Source organism: Acromyrmex echinatior, chromosome 3 (genome assembly GCF_024713525.1).
Source record: "Acromyrmex echinatior isolate Ae372 chromosome 3, ASM2471352v2, whole genome shotgun sequence".
NCBI lineage: Eukaryota > Metazoa > Arthropoda > Insecta > Hymenoptera > Formicidae > Acromyrmex > Acromyrmex echinatior.
Genome location: NC_141854.1, coordinates 13,746,914 through 13,770,425, shown reverse-complemented (window position 1 = coordinate 13,770,425; position 23,512 = coordinate 13,746,914). Strand labels below are relative to the sequence as shown.

Genomic DNA, 23,512 nt, shown 5'->3' with positions numbered 1-23,512 from the left:
TAAAAGAAAAAATAGAATTATAAATTTATTTTTAGTTTGTACGATATCTTGTTTTAAATTACATAAAATTGAAAATTGATACTTTTGCATTATTTTTGTTTTACTTTAAACAGAACATAAAAGTTCATACATAAAAAATACATTTTCTTATGCATTATTTTATTCAGAAAAACAAGGATATATATCTGAAATATATATTTCTGGCATAAATCCACACAAACTTTAAATTTTAATCCTATTTACTGCAGTTGAATCCGTTATATTTATAAAAGATATTCGGTATAAATGAGATTAATTGAGGCGTGCAACGGGGATTAGATCACAATTAAACGAACGGATAAGGTACGTTAGACGTGAAAAACTATAACTGTGTGTATATGCGTTATGTAAACGAAAGAAATTAAATCATAAAATTGTATTGAATAATAAAATAAGTAATAATATTTAATATTTATTTCTAATGAAATTAATAATAAATTCTAAAGTATTTAAATTTATTTATTCCTAAGAATACGTTCATATCATGATATATATTCAACAACAATATATTCATATGTATATATATATATATATATATATATATATATATATACAAATAAAATGTTTTATATATATATATATATATTACATTTTATTTACATTTGTATATATATATACAAATGTAAATAAAATGAAAATATAAATATCAATTTCACATTAAAGGGGTATTCTAATTTGAAAAGCCAATAATTTTTTAAAAAATATTCTTCGTATTTGAAAGTTTTAAAATATATTCCAAGCATTTTGTCGATATTTAATAATTTAATGGAATTAGATAAAAAATACAATTGCTTCCTCTCTCTCTCTCTCTCTCTCTCTCTCTCTCTCTCTCTCTCTCTCTCTCTCTCTCTCTCTTAAATCACGAATCATATATGATCATTCATGATTATGTTAATATTTATGTGTTTCAATTTGCACATAATCGTAAGAGTCAAAGATTCCAGTTCGTAGTTGAACATTGAATAGCATGTGTTGCCGTCATTGTAGTTTTAAATATGTTGCTAGATAAGAAAACAGGATCAGAATAAATGACTCAGAAAAGAAGAAAAGTTTTGCAGACATATAAACAAAAATAAGTTCGTCAGCATGTTTACGGAAAGATTTGAAAACTCACAATTTTAAAATAACAATTGTATGATTACACATATACATTTTGTAAATTTTTATACTTAAGTACTGTTGTAAAATGTAAAAAATTTAATAAAGAAATTTAATTCAATTGGAAAGGAGAATGTGGTTTAGAATTTAAACTTGTACAAACTATTATGGAGGGAGAATTTAACGTCTTTAAAAATCATAAAAATCGCTGCTTTTTTTGCAGTCTGGATATATTTAATGAAGAATTTTTTCTTTTCCTCAAAATTCTTTAAGTAATTCTTAAAGCCAAAATTAGATCGTAAATAAAGATATTTGCCAACAAAAAAAAATATAGTTCGTCTGCACAAAAAGTAGAGCGACGTGTACTGCAGGAACCAAAGGAAGCTGAAGCAGCGAGAGAATTTCAAAGACTTGAAAAACAAGAATTATTTGGGAGGAAATAGAAGGTTTATTATACTAATATAAAATTATTAATTAACTGTAAATAACAAAAGTTGCATGCTACATATAAAAAAAATATACACAAAACTTTAAAACTGTTATTTTCCAAATTATGCTTTTTGGTCTTTTCTGATAAATTTATTAGAAACTATATTAACAACATTTATAAATTTTTTTGTAAGTTCCTTTTTCATTAGAACTACAGAGATTATGATTTACTTATTTTTTTTATAAAAAAAAATATTTTTTATAAAATTTTTTTTATAAAAAAATTACAGTAATTACAAGATTTTATGAATAAATAAAATTTTTTTCCAAAGGCTGCTATTTTGTAAAATTTATGTTTTTTAATTATATTTTTAAATTTAATTTTAGTTGCAATGATAGTCATTTTCTTCTGAAAAGAAAATTTTTGGAGTTTTGTTTTATATATCAAGAAGAGCTGCTACACCGTGTCTACGCATTTTTTTTTGTAGTTTAGTAACCAGTACGGCATGCAAAAAAGTATATTTTTTAGATTTAATAATTAAAACTTTAGAAGAAGGCTAAATAAAAATATTAAAACATTATTAAAATAGTAAATAAAAGAGTATGCAAAATTTAATATTAATTAATTTTTATGTCTTCTTACATAAAAATATCCAAAAAATTTAATCTTTTTCGATTTTTTAAATCAGAATACCCTTTTAAATACCTATGTAAAACATAAGATTACTGATAAAGCCAATAAAATCGACACTTAACACCAGAAAGGCATTAAATATGTATAATGATAACACAGTTCGTGTCTTAAATACTGCAATGAGATGCTATACTGATTTTTCGCAGACATCTCAGAATTATAGTTTTATTCTTGAGGTTTATTACTACTTCGTTACGAGTGTCTGTCAATGTGCCGAGTAGTAAATTGACTTTACGAGTTTCTGAGGGTAAGAACATTTATTCCGATATCGAACAAAAATATACGGTCAGCTTTGCTGTCTGCACCTTAATGAAACGATGCGAGAGCATTTCCGTTATTTCTTCTTTAAGCTTTCTTCTCAAACAATCTTGATGGTACTGAAATGGATTGAGCACTTTCATAGTCTAAAATTATCGAAAATCTTACTGTCAATATAAAATATTTTATTTATAATAATTTAGATATGTTAAAATAAATAGAATGCATAAGGCAAATGTACCAATTAATAGACAATTAGATATGATTCAATTATTGGACAAAATGATAAAAATTTTACATATTAAGCTTTAAATAATATGTACGACTTTAAATAAATTTGCTATTTATAAAAATTTAATTTATTTAAAGTGTGTGTGTATATATATATATATATATATATATATATCATTAAAAGCTTTATTTAAAAATGTTGTCACTTTATCCGGTGTGATTACATCATTGTCCAGTACCTAATATATTTATCTTAAAGACTTTCTATTTTTACCAAATTAATTTTTAAAGAATAAAAATTTAACAAAAATATACAATATGACAGTTGTTATTGTAACATTTCAATTTCAATATCAAATAATTAGTATCATAATAAAATTCTATTAAAACCATTCAAAACTTAATTTTAAATTGGCAAAAAATAAAATTTTATTGCTTTAATTTATCTATAAAAAATTCTTTAATTACTAAAAGTACTTATTATACTTTTTCATATGTACTGATTCTGATTTTGACACGCAAAAAACATTACATTTTTTTATTTCCTAACATATTCCCTAAAAAGTGAAATAATATTCCTTTCTTTTTTTAGGAGTAATAAGATATTTATGAGATCCAGTTCTCTAACAGTAAAATAAATTTACAGCTATCATTTACCATTTCTTTCCATCATTGTCTTGATAATGCAGTCGTATGCATTGAAGAATGATTAGCTCGAATTATGTTTATATTCGCGTGTATCTATGTTTTATAGAACCGATCTTTTTCTTATCTCAAATTGTGATTTTTATTTTGAACTTCAAAAACAAAAACGTCCTCTTTGTTATTGAGGGCAATAAATATAATACTTCGAGGTTTTGAAAATCCCTGTATATATTTTTGCAAGAAACATATACAAGGAAGTCATACGACATACTCTTTTATATTGGACACACACACACATAGCCAATTTTTTTAAGGTAAACGCATATTTCGTAACGCTCGGTACTTTCATTCCAAGGCATATTTTGCTGTCTTCTGTCAGATGTATAAATTATTAAATAATTATTTTTACAATAAGGTTAATTAATAGCAAAATATCGAAATAATTACATTCGGTACAATTAAATTTAATTATACTCAAACATGGTTTGTATGATAAAATCTCATCTATTTTAGTTTTAGTACAAAGTCTGTTTATATTTGTATCGATATATTCTTTAGGTATGTGATAATAGAAAATATCTAAACATCTAATTTTTAATTTTCTTTACTTTATTTAATGTTTCCTTGAATATTTATTATGTAATTTAATCACATCTTGCATAATAACATGCACGAATTATTTACCTGGCTTCTCAAGCAAGTTAAACTTATTTTGCATAACAGATCACGGTTAAAAATTGATGACTCATATTTGTACTACATAAATATTTAAAATCAGTCACTAGAGAAACAATAATCAAACAAGTATTATTACGTAAAAATTAAATGAAAAACTGCCTGTAAATGTTATATATGTATAAATAATGCACCCGATTAAGTTACATAAAAATTCATCATTTATGCGACATTTTCAGGTCAACGTCAATTGATGGATATTGATTGTTATACTCATCAAGATATTTGTTTGAAGTAGGTGTACTGTACCTCTTTGTCAAGTAAATATCTTGATATCCACAATTTTGTCTCAACACGCTAATAACGATAAGTGAATATTAAATTAAAGTATATATTCTGCCAAAATATGTAATTAAATTGTACTTTTTAATAAATTTATTTTTAGGATATTATTGTATTATTCAAGATATTATTTATGTTCTATTATTTATATAAGCTAAATTAAAACAAAAAAAAGAATTTCTAATATATAAATTTCTTAGATATAAAAGTTTAAGAAAAATCTAGTACTATGTGTGTGTGTTTGTTTTTTTATAATGTAATATAAATAATCAAAAATTCGTATCTTTGTCACCGTCGCTCTCGTTAAACTAAAATAATTGACATAAATTTGTTATCAATATAAATGACATAAGTGAGCTTTGACAAAGGGGTGTGTTCGATTGGTTCTCATGGGCGCGGCAGAACTACCGACTATAGAGATTACCTATTCACTTTTTGCTTTTTCTAGACCTCTCGGACCTCGTTACTCCTACGGTATTACTGAATCCTTTATCATGTCATGAATCCCGTACGAATCCCTCGTCGAAGAGCACGATTGAACTTAAAATCTGATGAAAGGCTTTGTTATGCAAAGCACGGGGTACATATTGAAAGAAAGTTTAATTCTCGTAACTTTGCAGAATGTCTTGAAATTTTTTAATTAATTGTAAAGTAATATTATTTAAAAAATTTAAATCAGTACTTTATTTGTTAATAATTATTTGTTAATAATTATTTATTTGTTAATAATTATTAATTAAAATGTCTTAAAACAATAATGAAAATTACATAAAAAATTTAATAAGAAAAAAATAAAATAAAATGCTTTGTTTCAAACTCTTTATACTTTTACAGCGATAATGTTAAATAATTAATTGTCGAAGTATTCATCAAATGATAAATGCTAAACCGTCCTGCATATTTTTCAATATTCATAAATTTATTTATTTTTTATTTTAAAATATATCTGAAAAAGTCAGAAAGTCAATAGTTGTGTTGCTTTCGCGTAACTGTCTTCAATTTACGAGACGCGCAATAGTGACAATCTCACGATAGGATCGAAAGTTTTGCGGGCTAGGCGGGAACACAGTCGACGTATCGAAGAGTAATCCAATTCTTTCTACCATCATTTTCCATCTTCTCGTCTCCCAACTAGTCAACCGCGACTCAGTGGGTTTGCCTCTAGAAATTCCGTCAACTAAGCGAGTTCTTTCGCTCGTTGGAAACAAGAAAGCGGGGCTAATCCTGAGGGGATTGCCACGGGCACTCTCAGGAGCTAAACATAATTAAACAAATTAAAAGTTCGACTTCTACGTAACCCAGAGTTCCGCAAGGGAGCAATATCGCCTTGTCACTGTATTTTCCGTTCATCCTTACTGAATGAAGCAAAATAAAGAGAACTGATAGCTTTACGATCCGCAAAGTGTATTTATCATGACTTCAGTTTATCCTGCAAATGATTCTTTATTTACGTCATTACCGTTCAAAAAGAATTGTTACGTAAATAAAAAAAAAAGTACATTGTGGATGCACAAAATAAAATTGATTATGTAATATTATATCAATTAAGAAGTAATCATTAAAAAATATGTTACATCTCTAATAAATTATAAGTTTAGATAACTAAAAACGTTTATTTCTTAAATATTATTTAACTTATAATTTCAAAAATTTATTTTTTAATTATCTCTTAATTTATTAAATGTCTTACTAATCATTAGACTAATCATTGATTTATTAAAATTTTTCGATCCTTTTATATACATAGTTTTATGTACATAGTTCTATCAGTATATATAAAAATTATTTAGTATTGACAAGAATATTATTTGGAAATTTTATGTGTAGGTACAATCAATTCATAAAAAAAACATAAAAAATTCAAGACAATATATTCATTAGTGTGTTTTTTATTGAGCATCTTATTTTTCTTCTTATTTTTGTACATAAAAAGTACACAAAAATAATAAGAACACAAGTTTATATTGACGATTTAATGAAACTTATATTTATTTCAAATTCTTTATATTTGTATAAATTTTGCGTTTTCTTTTCTGAGTAGTCACATTTCTTGACCTTTGACCCTTTTGAGGAACTAGAACGTTCTGCTGCTATCTTGATGCTTTACGACTTTCATTTCACGCCAAGATCAGGATGAGAATTGCATTTGGATCGTAAAGGAACTAGATAAGCTTTCGCAAGCTGACATTTTTAAATTGCGCGAATTGCTTTATCAAGTTGATTCTTGAAATGTAAAACGATGTTTTATGTTGAAAACCCAAAACAACGGATAAAGTTTTAACGAATCCGTTAAACAGATTAGAATATAAATCGTGTCATGATTGCATTTAAATGATAGATTGTAATCAGTTCAAATTTTCATGATTTATCATATTGAACCTTTCGTATTAAAGATATTATGTAAATGTCTATAATTTAAAGTTCTTACGTACCAGATCTATATATAGAAAAATCTTCATTATTTCTAAGATTAATAATTTCTTTTTTCTTAAAAAAAGTTATTTAAATCATGTCGCTCATTTTCTACAATAATGATAGTAATTTAAAAGTTGTCACTTTTCAATTACATAAAGAACGAAAATATAAAGAAGAAAACTTGTTTTAAAAACACACTTTTTATTTTTCTACAATCAGTTATTATATCAAAGTTGCATTTCAAAATTAATATTAAAATTTTAATAATTCAAACTCATTTTTTGGAAAACTTTATTTTTTTAATTGTATCATTACTGTTGCAAACGAGCAATATTATTCATTAACTGAAAAAATCTAATGCATAAATATCTTTCAGAGAGTAATTATATTCACAAAAGCATAATTAATACACTTAGATAAAAAAAATTACACACACACACACACACACACACATATTTATGTATATATACATATATTGAATTACTTATAAGTTAATGAATTAAATATTAATAAACTAAGAATTCTCATTACTATGTAAATTACAAGCTATAATTATTCAAAGAATATCAATTAAATATAATAGGATCGACCACATATAATGACAAAGGAAATTTCGAGACAGAAACGTGCAAATTAAAAATTTACCTCGGTATTTGAAAGGCAATTTCATCAAGCGAGTCGCTAGGTTGTAAAGGGGCCCGCTCGAAGAGCCTGCTAGGGCCCCGATGAATCCGATTGCAGCATTGCATGGATCCAGCTGTCGGTTGAGACTGGTCCGTTTGGTTGGTCCCAAGTTGTCCGCCCTGGTTGCCTCTGCCACGTTTTTGTCGTTTTTTCCGTACCTCCTCCGCCTGACGGCGCAGGTTGTGCAGCCGGAAGAAGTACATCGACATGTCTGTGCTCAGCACGCAAGTACTCGCGATCAAACGAGTGTCATGTGTTTAATTTTACGAAGTATTTTAAACGAAACCGAAGAAATACAATTTATTTTTTATTGTAAAATGTTTGTTATTGCTTTTATCAGATATTGTTAAATTATTAAGGGTGTTGATTAATATTAAAGTGATTACTATAAATTTCTATTTTGTATTTTTACACAAATTTAAAACAAAATTATATTTCCAAAGAAAAATAATTCATAGAATTTCTGCAACTATTATAGGTATATAGAACAATTCTTACTCTATTAACAAAATTATTTCTGTTTTCAAAGCAAAATTACGTAAATTATGTAAAAAATACTTCAATTAGACTAAAGTGTGATATGAGATAAAATAGTAAACTATTGCGGACTGACAATGCATGAATCAAACTAGAAATGTCTAATCTAGAAAAGAATAAATTATGTCACTTTTATGTTACTTCTCAGACAGATAACAGAACCTCTGGCACGTTTTATGCTCTCGTTTCAGAGAAATAGAGCGACCGTGTTGATGAAAAGTCATTTACATGAATGTAGAAATTCATCCGCTTAAATTTGTTCGCTACTAAAGCCAAAATGTCAACACAAGCACCTATTTAATTCTTATAATCCTTCAACTCTTGATATTGAATTTTATATAAATTTTTAAGGAATTATAAATACTTAAAATATAGAAATCCAAAAATTAACTGTGAGGAAAAATTATATATTTAAAAAGCGTAATAAAATCTATAAAAAAGCTTTTTCTATTTAATGAAAATATCAAATAGCTTTCTTTTTTCTTCTTTTGTTTAAAATACTTCATAAAATTAAATACTAAAATTAAATATTAATAAATATAGAAATTATGTTAAAATATTTATGAAATTTTCACAATAACGATTACTTGCAACAGCCTCTTTTTCAAACATAGATTCCAATACAGAGCGCTATCAAGAATATATTGCATAAATAATTGTCATAATTTATTATCATTTATCATTATTTTATTATTTAAAGTATTTATAAAAACTTAGTTTATTGCTAGGATGTATAATTGATCATGCAGACTTGATTTCTCAATCACATAGAATTTTGTATTTAAAAAAAATTGTGTTCTTATCAATACATTCCTGACTGCGCTATTATTTTTTTTTGAAGCACGAATATCAAACAGTAATTGGAAAATCGAAGAGTACATCATGAATATTGTATAATAAATATAAATGACTCATGCAAAACAATACAATTATATCACTAATCGATTATTCAAAAATATGTTTTACATATCCATGATACAAAAACAGTTGTCACGATTTTTTGTACGCTGCAACATAGATTGTAGAATCTTAAAATAGTCGAATCCGAAGCAGTTAGCACATCTACCCATGTGCTTTCTTAATAATTAATAATTCAAATAATATTAATAAAACTTATCAGTTCATTTATTATCAAGCCTATTTAAATTTCAAGGAGATAATTAAATTTATTTTATCACTGTTAATATAAAAATATTGCGTATTTATCACAATCAAATTTAAAGCGGAAGCATGCAAATAAAAGACATTTTCATGCACATTCCGTTTTTTGTAACTACAATTTATTTAAAAGCATATGATCAAAATTCAATATTTCTTTATCGATGTATATATTTCCTTTTTTATAACATATAAAAAAAATTAGCAATTTATAAATTTTTAATTATCCGTATAATCATATAATGTTAGCAAATAACTTATATTGTGATTATGTATATGTATAAAAAACAAATATATTTTATTTAGTTTATTTTATAATAAGTATATATATGTATATTATATTACGAAATTAATTATTATATATATATATATATATGTATATATATATATTATATATTATTCAATCAAATATATATTTTTCTTGTACTCCTTTTATTATATGTGTATTTTTTTTTTATTACATTTTATAATCCCAAATCATGAAAATTAAAAATATAAAAAATTAATTGTTAATTAAATCATAACTTAAACAGATAAAACCAAAATAGATGTAAATTCAATAAATAAATTCAATAAAACTTATTTTCAATGAAGCAACAACACATATAAATAATATAAATAATAATATAATATGCAGCATATAAATAATAATATGCCTCTTAGAAAATAAAAGTTTGATAGAATTATGCGAAAAAAAATTTAATAGTGACCTAATAAAAATCTAGAAAATCTTATTAATTCCGAATCTCATTATTAGCATACAAATTTGCAAAATAACAAAAATTTTTTTATTAGTCTAATTAAATAAATATAATTAGATAGCATTTTTACGTAGAAGAAATCTTGAAACGTAAACAATTATTGAAGTCTTAAATTATATTAAAGAGATGTCAAAATTGATCGAAAAATTTTGTTTTTTCTTTGCTATTGTCTCGCGTACTTTTTATTTGTTACAGAGTAGAATTATTACTATTAATAAATGATTCTACACGTATAAAATTTGTTTAAAAAAAAATAACAAGTTTATATGAAATAGTATATATATATATATATATATATATATATATATATTAGGTGTTGGAATTAATTCGTAGCGTTTTACAAGTGATGGGAAGTACTTTCATTAATGTATTTTTTAATGCTTATGTGAAATAAATAACATTCTTTCATTAAAAAACGCTACGAATTAATTCCAACACCTAATATATATATATATATATATGTATATGTTACTAAATATATATATATTATATAACTTTATATAACTTTTTTTAAATACGAAGCGCCTACGATCTGAGTGTTGAGATGTTGAACTTATATATATATTCATATAAATGAATTAATTTCAGAAATGATAATTACGTGCCGATATGGTTGTCGGACTTTCAACGCAATCAATCTGAAATTAATAATCCTCCCAAATTTCCCAAATTAATCTTAAAAAACTGTAATAAACTTATTATGAAAAATATTGGGCCCTTGGCCGGGAATCGAACCCAGATCTCTTGCATTCCGTGCGAGCGTCCTGAATCTTTAGACTACCGAGACGTATCGACGTAATTATCATTTCTGAAATTAATTCATTTATATGAATATATATATTAGTTCAACATCTCAACATCTCTCAGATCACTCAGTAGTGGCGCTTCGTATTTAAAGTAATGTTATTTAATATAAACGGTCTTGTTTCCAATCTTATTATATATATTATATTTTTGTATATTTTAATAAAAATTGTATACTTTTTAAAATAATTTTTCTATTGCGATAACTGCAAAACTTGCATAACAGAGTAGCATTGCGAAAGCAGAAAATGGCATTCAAAGCTATAGGTATATATACATCTATTATATCATATTATGAGAAAAGAAAGTAATGAGGTAACCCGCCCAGTAATATCGTAAATTCACATCCGCGGGCATCTTCATTTTAACCTGTGTGAGGAAAATGTTGCGTAGAACCCTTTTCTTCATCTTCGTAGCAAACGGCTGTTTTACGAGCGCCGCTCTCTCTTTCTTTTTCGCGCTTTTCATGACAATGCTCCATACTATTTGAGTTGAAGTCAGATAAGTTCAAAATTGCAATCACAAATTAAATCATTCTGAAAAATTAATTGAGTATTACAACTGTCTCTCTTCAAAAACGTTAAAGAAAACAATTAAGTCTATCACAATATGCTAAAATATAAATGTACATACATATATTGAATTGTACATATATTAAACACTATAAAGAAATAAAAAGATTTCAATTTTTCAAAAATAAAAACTTTATCTATCTATCTTAAAACACAGATAACTTTAGATTATCTCAATTTCTCTTTCTAAAAATTAATAAATGCATAACGAACTAATCTTTTAACATCGTTTAAAATATATTGTCAAATAATATCGATAAGTGATAAAATCAATAACAGAAATGCTCTCTTAAGCATTATAAAAAACAAATTGCAATTTAGGTCAACTATTACACTAACACTATAAAATTCAATTAATATTTTCTGCATGTTTCACATATAAACACAAAGGATTTTTATGTTTATCGTCGCTATTAAAGTGATCTTTTCATACGACATACATATATGTATGCATACATGTATGTCCAGCATTTACAAATTTATATAATACAACACATACTTCGAGTAGACCTCCAATAGAGCGATTTTATTAGATGGAGATCTAAATTGATAAAGGCCGAAGATTCTAGAGACTACTATCGAGCCAATAAGATTTCGATTTATCGTCCATCTATATGCACAACTCCAGTAAGCGGCGAAGCGCAGATTCTCTAAATTGGATTAAATCATTTCTGTTTGCAATATCAATCATCGTTTCATCATACGTATACACGTGACCTCATTTTCCAAGCACCATAGAATACGTGTGCAAAAAATACTGACACCCTTATGTTTATTTACATAAAAATAACAATCAATCATTGAGCCTCATTTTCCTCATTTTATGTATAATATTTTACCGAGACGTTTTTACGTAATATTCCGAGTAAAAGACGTTGAAGGGATCGAAATGTGAATGTTACGCAACGCTATATGAAGAAACACACACACACACACACACTCACACACATACACAACTTAAAGCATAAATATTTGAACGAATCTGGCGCGGCACCGTTATATCTGATAAATAAACAATAATGTTCCCCGGTGTTTGGATAGTCACAAAGATAAATGAGGTAATAAGAATGAGTAACCAAAATCGAGGAATAAATTAGATTAGAAGTAAAAAATCAGCTTTATAGAAAAATATTTGTACATAACTATTTTCTATTATAATCAAAAGACAGATTAAATGTTGAAATAAATTAAATTACATTATATGATATTTAAGATTAAAAACTTTTTATCTGTTTCACGATGGAAAATGCTTTCTATTTGTCATATCTTTCTTTAATCGACAAATTGATAAAGAACCCTATAATTAAAAGGAAATATAACAAATAAAAAACATTCTCCTTGTGATAACGGTTAAAAAATTTTCAAACAAATATTCGATATAATATAAATAGTTTTTTTATTTTAATATGTATTTATATAATATATTTTTATTTTATTTAAATTACAATAGGAATTAGTTATGTACATCACACACACATACACATACACACACACACACACACACACACACACATATTTTTTACTTAAAATTGACTTTTTATTATGTATGTTTAGGTACATATACCTATATTCAATTTTTGTGATATAAAAATAAACATTATTAATATCTAATTAATACTTTACGTCCATAAGAATAAAATTTAGAAGTAAATGTGTTTTAACTATTTACTTCTGTTCTACGATTCAGACGCGATAGGAAAACTCTTCCTAGAAGGATAGGAATAAACTTCCGTTCGCAGACATCAAAGATAGCCACTGCGCCAATCAGCGAACAGCTCTATAACGTATTATGTAAGTTTAATTAAATTGCCATCTGTCATTTCTTTACTTAAGAATAGTGCAGACGGTAAAATATCCTTTCTAAGATGTTACAAATTAGGTAAATATACAACTCTCCCTATAATACAAAAATTAAAGTAGTAATAAACATGAAAACAACTTATTTAATCATATTGTTTATTTAATAAGCATATATTAATTACTTTTATATTCTTTTCTATTGTTATATTTGTAAATAAAATATATATATTTCATAAAATAATATTTTTAATTTAAATTTTCTACTGTTAAATTGTAAAATAATTCTAATATTTTTCTGTATTTTACTTCTAGAACATATTCTTTGTATCCTAGATATAAATCTTCAATGCTTATAATATAATAAACTGTATAACAATTTTATTAAATAAAATTATTATTATACAAATTTTATTAAATAAAGTAATAAGAAGCATTGTCTCGCTATGTCCGACTTTTGCTGAAATTTCTGCAGGAAACATAGCTGACGTTTGTTCAGATAGGTCTATTCCCAGATTTATTGGACGATGGCAAGATAGTCTCCAGAGAGCACTGACCAAGATACAGTACCACGAATGTCCGGAGACCTCTGACACTTTTAATGTACAATGTACTATTATAAATAGTGTGACAAATATCAAATTACTTTCCATAAAGTTATTTTCGAAATTGCTTAAAATAAAGTTAATATGAACATTATTGTTCCAAACATATATAATATTAGGTGTTGGAATTAATTCGTAGCGTTTTTTAATGAAAGAATGTTATTTATTTCACATGAGCATTAAAAAATACATTAATGAAAGTACTTCCCATCACTTGTAAAACGCTACGAATTAATTCCAACACCTAATAATATATTTATAATAAATTATTATATTGTTTTAAATACAACTATGTAAAAGATAAACATAAAGAGAATGTAATATAATTAAAAAACAATAACATTTTTTCATAAAATAATTAAAAAGATTTATGTTTAAAAAAAAACAATCTAAAGATTTAATTTATTATAAAAATTTAATATGTAGTAATAAATTAATATGTAAATATCAATTAAAAAATTAAACAAAGCAATGTATAAAAAAAATTATTTATAGGATAATAAAATTTATAGGATAATTTAAGATTTTAGAAGGTACTATGTTTTAGCACAACATTTAAGAAATGTATTACATATAATACAGCAAATAAGTAAATTATTATATACATTTAATATATAAAATTAATTCTACAATGCTTACATAAACGAATACTTTACAAAAACTTTTTAAAATACTTTTCAAAATTATAATACAACATTAAATAAACAAAAAATTAAATTTTAGCAAATGACTTCCGCCTTTTCTTGTTTTTCTTTTTCTTTTTCTTTCTGCCTTTCTCGTTCTCTAGTAGACGTAACCAACGCAACCCATGTTAAATTCTAGCGATAAATCTTGAAGAAAAAGTAAATAGTCGAAATTGCTTGTATTCACGTCGACTGTAAATAAATCTTTTGATATTGACTAGGTGTTTTCTGCTTCGACATGACATTTAAACATCTGTCTAGTTGCCCCCCTTCCCCCCACTTAATCAAATCATAATAAATAAATTATTATATATAATAATGCACTATTTATGCGCTCTCAATCTGTAAAAAAAATTTTTTGCACTCATTTCGTTTAGCTAAAAAAATTTTTTTGTGAGGGAACTGAGTAGGCCTGTCAGTCAGCCTTCTTTCCCCCCCCCCCCCTCCTCCAATGTGTTAATAATAACCGATTTGGAAAATCAAGTACACAGGATTTATGCACTAATTATGCACTTTCATATTCACATAGTGAATTTTCGCTCCCTTAAAGCACATCGCTCTTGGAGCAATCATATTCATCCCTAAATTTAAAATTATGCTATCTAATTAGGCAAAATACTATATATCTTCGATTTATGCGCTACCATTTCCAAGCAAGGGTTGCAGCGCAAAAATCGAAATTGCTTGAAAATAGTAGCGCATAAATCAAAGATATACTTTTGTATAGTTAGATAGCGTAATTTTACAATTTTAAAAGACTTAGGGATAAATATGTCTGTTTGCTCCAAGAGGGAAGTACCTTAAGAGATGTAGCGCAAAAATTGAAACTATGCGAATATGAAAGCGCATAAATAGCGCATAAATTCTGTGTATTTGATTTTTCAAATCGGTTGTTATTAACACGTGCGAAGCTGATTGACTGCTTACTCAGCTCCCCCACAAAAAAATTTGTTTAGCTAAAAATAAACGTAAATTTTTTTTGCGGATTTTGAGAGCGCATAAATAGCGCATTATTATATAATTTATTCATTAAGATTTGGTTAAATGGAGGAACCAGCTATAGGCATACGTGGCATTTAATCTATCTTAATCAAAATCTATATATATATATATATATATATATATATATATATATATATATATATATATGTGTGTACGTTAATTATACGCATAAAGAATGCAAAAGATAATTAAATTGCATTTTGTAGTTTAAGAAAACATTACAATAAACACATCAACAAAGAGTCAGTAATATAAAAGTAATATTTATTTTTAGCGTAGAAAAAAATTTTAAATATGAAAAAATATTTTTTTAATTAATAATCAATAAATTTATTAAAATCTATCAAAAAAGAAATTTTAAATAAGAGTGATATATAAAAAAGATAAAAAATAAACAACAAAATCCGTTTAAAAATAAGAAAAAATATATGTAAAGAAAATATGTGAAAAGAAATACCCATATAATATTATAGCTTAAACTAAATATAATTTCACGAAAAACGAATTAATATAAATCTCTATTATACTTAATATGTTAAATAATTAAATAATTTTATAGCAATCGTTAAATAAGTTAAAGTCAGAATTTTGTATACATATTTTTTTGTACGCATAAAATAGTAAATATCATAAAATAAGAGATCAATTAATGATTAAAACGGAGCAATGTAACAAATCAAAAGTAACAATTGAAATTTCTTTAATGTAATGGTAAAATAGATTTATAAAATAATAGTAAAATAGATTTAATCGAAATTAAATTAAATTATTTGATATTTTGATTGAGTAAATTAAAATATTAGAAATTAGTATAGTAATTATCACTATAAACTAACTTGTGTTATACTTAAAAATCGTTCTTATACAGAGTATAATATATAATATAGAAATTTATAAATAGATAAATTTTTCTTTGCATTTTTTTTGCATATTTTTATGAATTGCTTTTTAGAAAATAAAAATGTAATTTTTATTATTGCACTTAAAAAAATAAACTTAAAAATATATATGTGTAAACTATTACGAGCATGCATTTACAATAAATGTATACAGAAAAATTTTGTAAATTTGTACAATTCAGGATCGTTCATTTTCAAAATTCTAGTTAATTCAATCAAATATTTTTTTTCGTGTATCATTTTTCATATAAAAAACATTTTTGAAGAAGAACAAAATTCCTTTATAGATAAAGGATCTGCATCCTGAAGACGCAAGACGAAAATGCAATACATAAAAGTGAATTTCGTGAAAGCTGTTAGAATAGATCAATACGTTCCTTTCGTCACGTTTTGGCTGGAAAGCTTCTTTTAGAAGCAATATTTTCAAACCTTATAGCTACACTCGACAATCGACGAGTATCAAAATAAATATGTAAAAACATAAAAGCATCGATATCAAATTTTACAATTGATAGATCCAATTTACACAGTTAAAAGTTTGTGTCAATTTAAAATAAATATACTAAAGAGTAATACAAACGTTATACAAAAAAATTAATACAAAACTGTAATACTGGCATAATTTGTAAACTGTGAGAGTATCTTTTTTCAATAAAATTAATTAACGCATATTTTATTCATCTTAATATTCATCTTAATATTTATGTTCTAAGTTTTTATAAGTGTTATTTGTCTACTTATTCATAAATTGTGTTAACTTGAAATGTTAAGTATCAATTTAACACAAAATATTTAAACAATAATAAGAATAATAATTAATGTTGAAGGACTCCTTAATATTTAACAATAAAAACTAAATTGTAAGGGGAAGTAGGAATTAGCGCGATGCGCAAATGTTTAACAATGGAAATGTTCATTTTTAATATAAAAGTATATAATGTCCGTATAAAGTCCTTACGCGTTTCGATTTATTTCAAGTCATTCTCGACACTTAATATAATTCTATTCTGTACAAGTAGTGCCAACCATCTAATATTTCAAAGAGGTTCCTTAGCTTTATCTCAGTTTACTGGCCAAAAAGAAACAAATAATTCTTATAAAGTGAAGTTATAAGAATGAGAATGTCAAAGACATATGTGAAATTATTTTTAAAAAGAAACAACAAGGAGAAAATAGATTGACACTCATTGAATTTATGCAACTTGCATACATAGTAGTCAACCAATTGAATATAATACTTATTTTAATAATTAAATAAAGTAACAAGAGTGATTCAAATAAATTTTTTCGTCAAATAAATAGAACGAAATGTAACAGTTGTTCACTATTCAGTTACACAAAGACAAATAATGCGTCACCGCCGATGCAAGCACTGAAACAATCGAAAGCATAATTGTAAACATTAATCTTTAAATTGTATTCAGAATTGATGTATAGGCATAGTTTAAAAATTCAGTATCTGTTTGTGTGATGGTTTAAACTCTTTTTTTAAGTTTTTATATGCAGTATCTCAGACGTTAATCTTTTATTGTAATTCCTTTTTATATCGAAAATCGTGCACCCTGTCCCAATCGAATTCCTGGTTAAATTGTAACTTGTGGTCTGTAATGACCGAATGAAAAGACGTCTTTCTTCTAATGTGATTTCAGTGTTCAGAAATGAGTGTATGTAATCAACGAGTAGTTTGTCCTGCATAAGAAGCCTCTTCTTTCCGTAATCTTTGCAAGTAATCTTATAGATAATGTTTCTCTGTGCACCAGTTAAGTAAAGGATCTTTCTGCACTTTGATTAGACTGCGAAGTTTATTAATACTACAAAATACAATTTTGGATACCGTATTGTTTAATCCTTTTAAATTTATATAAGATTGTTAACAAAGAGGATCGTAAACCATATAATTTTATTGTTAGATGCCACTTTTTTTTATTACCTTTATTCATCATGTTACTATTTTTTATAAAATGTTTTATTCTCTGAGACATAATATTAAAAATAAATTCAAGAGGATAGTCTAATAAAATGCTACCGAAAAGTTCAAAATTTTTTTGATGAAATTTTAGATTAGAAAGGAAAAACATTTTATCAACTATGTCTATGATCTTGTCTTTTTTCTATGAGAGAGGATGTCTGGATAACATTTAGGTAACTACCTGAAAAAATCAGTTTTTAATACAAAATATTTAAATAATATAATCACATTATGTTATAAATTAACTCAAATATGATAAATTAATTAATGTCTATATTATAAAAAATAAACAGTTTATGAAATTTTTTTTCATGTCAAAATATATCAAATGAAATTTAAAACATCTCATAAACTATTAATATTTCTATAACCATACCTTAATACTTTTCTACCTATATACTTTTCTAACCATACTTTAATACTTTTATGCATAGAATAATAAGAATCAATTAGTGTAAAAGAAATGGGTGTAAAGGAAAGCTATTTTTAAAAAAAGATGTAGTTGCATAATTGCAAATTGTATATTTTTTAAAGCAATTATATCTTTTCTTTACATCAATTAATTCATCTCATTATTTTATACATAAAGTATTAAAGTACAGTAACTAAAAAATGAATGGCTTACAAAATAATTATCTTCATATCAAAATATGTCAGAATAAAATATTAAATAACTCATAAACTATTGATTTTTTGATAACTCTGCTTCAATACTTCTATATGCAGAATAAAAATATTAATGAAATATCGTATGAAAATCGATTTCATTTAAAAATGAACATCGCATAACTTCAAAAAACTGATTTTTCTCATAAATTAATTTCATCATTATTTGTCCCCATTTAAACCATACAATTTTTGTTTAATATATTTTTCATATCTTGTATTATTTTTCATGATACTTGCTTGGGACAATTAAAATGGTATACCTTATATAGGTATACATAATGAATATGTAATTGTTTTAGTTTACGCTACGTTAAGTACGGGCATTTAGTTCAATATAATCATGCAGTTATAAATGTATACAAACGTGTATAGGGTAACAAGTATAAGTATTAATGGTAGAATAGTTACAGGATATAAAATAGGATGTCAAAATATGCTCGTTTAAACTAAAATCACATGATTTCAATAGTTCTTACAATAATAATAGAACGTTATTGATATTTTAAGATAAAATTCAGATTGGAAAATTAAGATTGGAAACTTATAACTTTCCTCCTTTAAAATAAAAAATACAACAATTTATTAATTAATTATTATTAATTGTGTTGTATATAAATTCAAAGTTATAAAAATTAGATCAAATTAAAACAATCATATTAGGTGTTGGAATTAATTCGTAGCGTTTTACAAGTGATGGGAAGTACTTTCATTAATGTATTTTTTAATGCTCATGTGAAATAAATAACATTCTTTCATTAAAAACGCTACGAATTAATTCCAACACCTAATACATTTATATGTCAGCACTAATATAACTTAAATTTTTCGAATACGCAAAGCAGTTATTGATGTGATATGCGATATTTAATCATCAAAAATGAAAAAGGAAGATCTTTATTTTATGTTAAAATTTGAGCTTCTTTTTTTTGTTCTCATGTCTAAAACTAGATGTTTCAGTTCAATTATCAATCTTGCCGTTGTAAATGATTCTACTTGCATTCAGAAACCACGAACTTTGCCCTTTCATTTCCTCGATTACACGATCCTCCGGTCTGAACCGACCGAGCTTTATGACCCCGTAGCTTCATTTGCGAGAGCTGCAAGATATACGAGAAAGGCAAAGAGCAAAGAGCCGAGCGTAAATGCAGCATCTACGTGTTCAAGTGCTTTTCCAGTTTTGCGCGCTTACATCAAGAGCATCTTGATAATAGAACGCTCTCAAAGCATATTGATACAGGAATGTCACTGTCACTTGCCATTGGATTTCGGAGAATTTAATCTATTATATGAATAGATTTTTACAAGTATATACTGTATATATTACTCTATTATTATAATCTAATATACAAACATGAGATAAAAGTGGAAAAAAATATAAATGTCTGAATATCAATTATACCTAATAAAATTTGAAGAAAATTTTAATTTATTACAATGTGGTACAAAAGAAGGGCAAAGAGTCAGTAATGTAGCAAAGAACTTTAATTTAAATTAACATTAAAAATTCATGTAAACAATTGCAATTGACAACAAACGTTTCGACTCCGATCGAGTCATTTTCAATGTAGTCGTAATATTTCAACATCGTTCTAAACCAAAAATATGTACATGCTATTATAATACTATTAATATAATATTTATAATTTTTAATCCCGTTTATTCATCATTCCGTGCAGTACGCTGTGTCATTTTTATCAAAAATCAAAATAATAAAAAAATTCTGAAAACTGATCGTGAACAAAAAAAAACCTACATTGAAAATGACCGGAGTCGAAATTTATTGTCAATTGTAATTATTTATATGAATTTTTAATGTTAATTTAAATTAAAGTTTTTTGCTACATTACTGGCTCTTTGCTCTTCTTTTATACCCCTGTTTTATACTTACAGAGCCTTATTACTATTTATTAATTTTAATTTATTATTTTTTGTATTTCTAAGAAATTTCTTCAAAATAATTTTTACAAAAAATATTTATTTTATACATATTATTGTTGAAGCATTTTTAATTTCACAAGTTCCTTCCAAGCAACTGTAATTCTTCTAGATAATTAACAATAAAAATCAATTATTCTTTAATTTTAGAATTATTGTATATTGTCTTTTTTAGAACTTAATAAAAAATCTAATTAAGAGTTTATTTAAATTATTAAATATTTAATATTAAAGTAAAAATGTTTTCAGGAACAGAAAAAAATTTTTTTTAATAATGTAAATATGTAAAAATTTAATTATTAATATTCATTGTTGAGATAAATTTCAGATAAAATATTATGAGAGTTAAAAATATTAATTTCAAATTTTCATTCAAGAAAAAAAGATTCAATTCTAAGTATAGAAATAAATCTGCTAGATCGACTTTTTAGATATGATACACTGTATCTATAAAATTTAAATATGGAAGATTGAAATCACTTAGCTCAAAATGTATGTGTAATTTAACTTCGTGGCATACACGATGTAAATTTGAAAATTCGACAAGAAAATCACGTATATCTGCAATGCGCATTGCAATATATGTATATGCAGCAATTGATATGATCCTAGGTTCTAAGAAGGTTTTTTAAATTTTTTCTTTAATATCAGTAATCAAAAGAAGTAAAAATATTAAAAAATTGTAAAAGAAGATTTATCTACATGTAATATTTTTTTAGATTCTATCAATTAAAGGTAAAGGACTGAACAGATAATTGTTCACATTTCATATACATTATTCTTTCTTTGCCGCAATGCAGAAGTATTGTTAATACTGCAGTAAGAAAATGATCACACGCAACGTACACAACTCTACATTCTTTCTTATTAATAGTGTTTTTATAAGAAGTTCTGCAGGACTTCTACATTTTTATATATTCTATTATAAAATCATGTTTTGAACTATTCATATGTAATTAATTTATTATAACATTGATAAATACTTCTTAATTTCTATAATCAAAGTTATAGAAAGAATTTATTATTATATTCCAATTGTGCAAATATAAAATTAAAAAAGCATAAAATAAATGAAAACAGTTTGCATAAACATCTACAATTAAAATGACATTTAATTTTTTTATCCTTTCATGTATTCTTTTAATAATTATATTATCGTGCAGAATCAATATATTGTGTCTACGTATTATATTATATAATTTTTATTTAATAATTCTATTATATTAAAATTATTTATTCAACGTTTTACTGCCTATATCAGAGGTTTATATGCTTCCTTTATCTAGTCGAGATATCTATGATGCAATAAGATATGGCTAAAGTGCACTCGTCAGGGAATACACAGCATATTTCGAAAGAAGTTTACGATGAGGACTCTAAGCTTCCCACTAAATCTTGGCTCAGAGAGTTACGTATATAAAAATATATGGTAGAATACAGCAAATCTCCAAAATAAAACCCCTTCACATATAAATAAATAAATATCCGTCCCTAATGCATAACATAAAATAATGATAACATAAAAGTATGATCTGAACTTCCAATTCGCGCATAAAATGATATTAGACATACAACAAAATAATTTACAATAAATCAATATTTCTTAACTTTTGGAGGGCGGGGATCTATTTTTAAAATCTTATAATTTTTCCTTGAGCGAGATTTGTCATAATTTATTATTTCATTAAATTCTTTGTTTAAAAATATGACTATTTCAGTGACACTATAAAAACTTTTCATTTTATATAGATTAAATATTGTACTTTCTACAATTACCATATTAAGTTAATAGTTTAATATATTAGCTATTTAATTTACAAATTTATTTATATTTTACATTATTTATTACGTTAAAATTTGTAATTAATTTTATTTTCAAAATTTCATATAAAACCGCGTTATCTCTCTCTATTATGCTGTTCAATATTTTATGTAACACAAGTAGATGTCTATATATATATATATATATATATATATATATATATATATATATATATATATAGCATATGGGATATTTTCCGTGAAGCGGAAAAAAACTTCCCCGTGCTCAGAACAGGTTTGAAAAAATAACGTCTGGCTCAAATTAAAACTTGTGACATCTCTTCTCAAAAGCCATCTGATTTTTTCTGAATTCAAAATGGCGGTATCCAAGATGGCGACCGATCACAGACCATTTCACAATAGCCTTAGCAAAATTCAACTAATTCGCCAACCACTACTCAGCAATACATTACGGTGGAAAGTAATTTGATCGTTTGAATAAAGTAACCACTAGGTAAACGTAGATTTGACTTTGACTCCCTCTTCAAGATCAAATGGAGAAATTTTTGTTTTTTTAACGTAATCCCTATTTTTATCCCTAGAAATGAAATGAGCGAGAAATTTTACGTTCAATATTTCTATTATTTCAGATATTGGGCGATATAAATAATCTCGGACTTTTATATTAGGTGTTGGAATTAATTCGTAGCGTTTTACAAGTGATGGGAAGTACTTTCATTAATGTATTTTTTAATGCTCATGTGAAATAAATAACATTCTTTCATTAAAAAACGCTACGAATTAATTCCAACACCTAATATGATTCTACAGACTTTTGAAAAAATACCTA

At 25.3% G+C, this 23,512-nt stretch overlaps 1 protein-coding gene across 1 annotated transcript in view; it reads right to left on the bottom strand.

Moving 5' to 3' along the window:
• Positions 1 to 23,512, bottom strand: part of SLO2 (slowpoke 2) — a 171,443-nt gene that overhangs the window by 103,104 nt on the left and 44,827 nt on the right. The window lies entirely within an intron of this gene.